This window comes from Etheostoma cragini, unplaced genomic scaffold (genome assembly GCF_013103735.1).
Source record: "Etheostoma cragini isolate CJK2018 unplaced genomic scaffold, CSU_Ecrag_1.0 ScbMSFa_3055, whole genome shotgun sequence".
Classification (NCBI taxonomy): domain Eukaryota; kingdom Metazoa; phylum Chordata; class Actinopteri; order Perciformes; family Percidae; genus Etheostoma; species Etheostoma cragini.
In genome coordinates, this window is record NW_023267283.1 from 64,159 (window position 1) to 64,426 (window position 268).

Here is a 268-nt window from a genome sequence, read left to right on the forward strand (position 1 = left end):
AATGCAAATGACAAACAGTTCTCAGTGGTCTACCTGGTTAAATAAAAAAGTATTATAATACTTTACATATTATTATTTTGATGTGCGTAATTTTGTTTTGAGCAACTGTAACAAGGGAGGTTTTCCCAGTGTGGTATAAATATCTATTTTTGTATATCTCAATTTTTGTTATTGGTCTGGCCACCCACTAACATTGCTCTAGTTTTTTTTTTGAACAGATAGTATTGCACATCCATACTATCACAGTCTTAACTGTGACAATATGCAG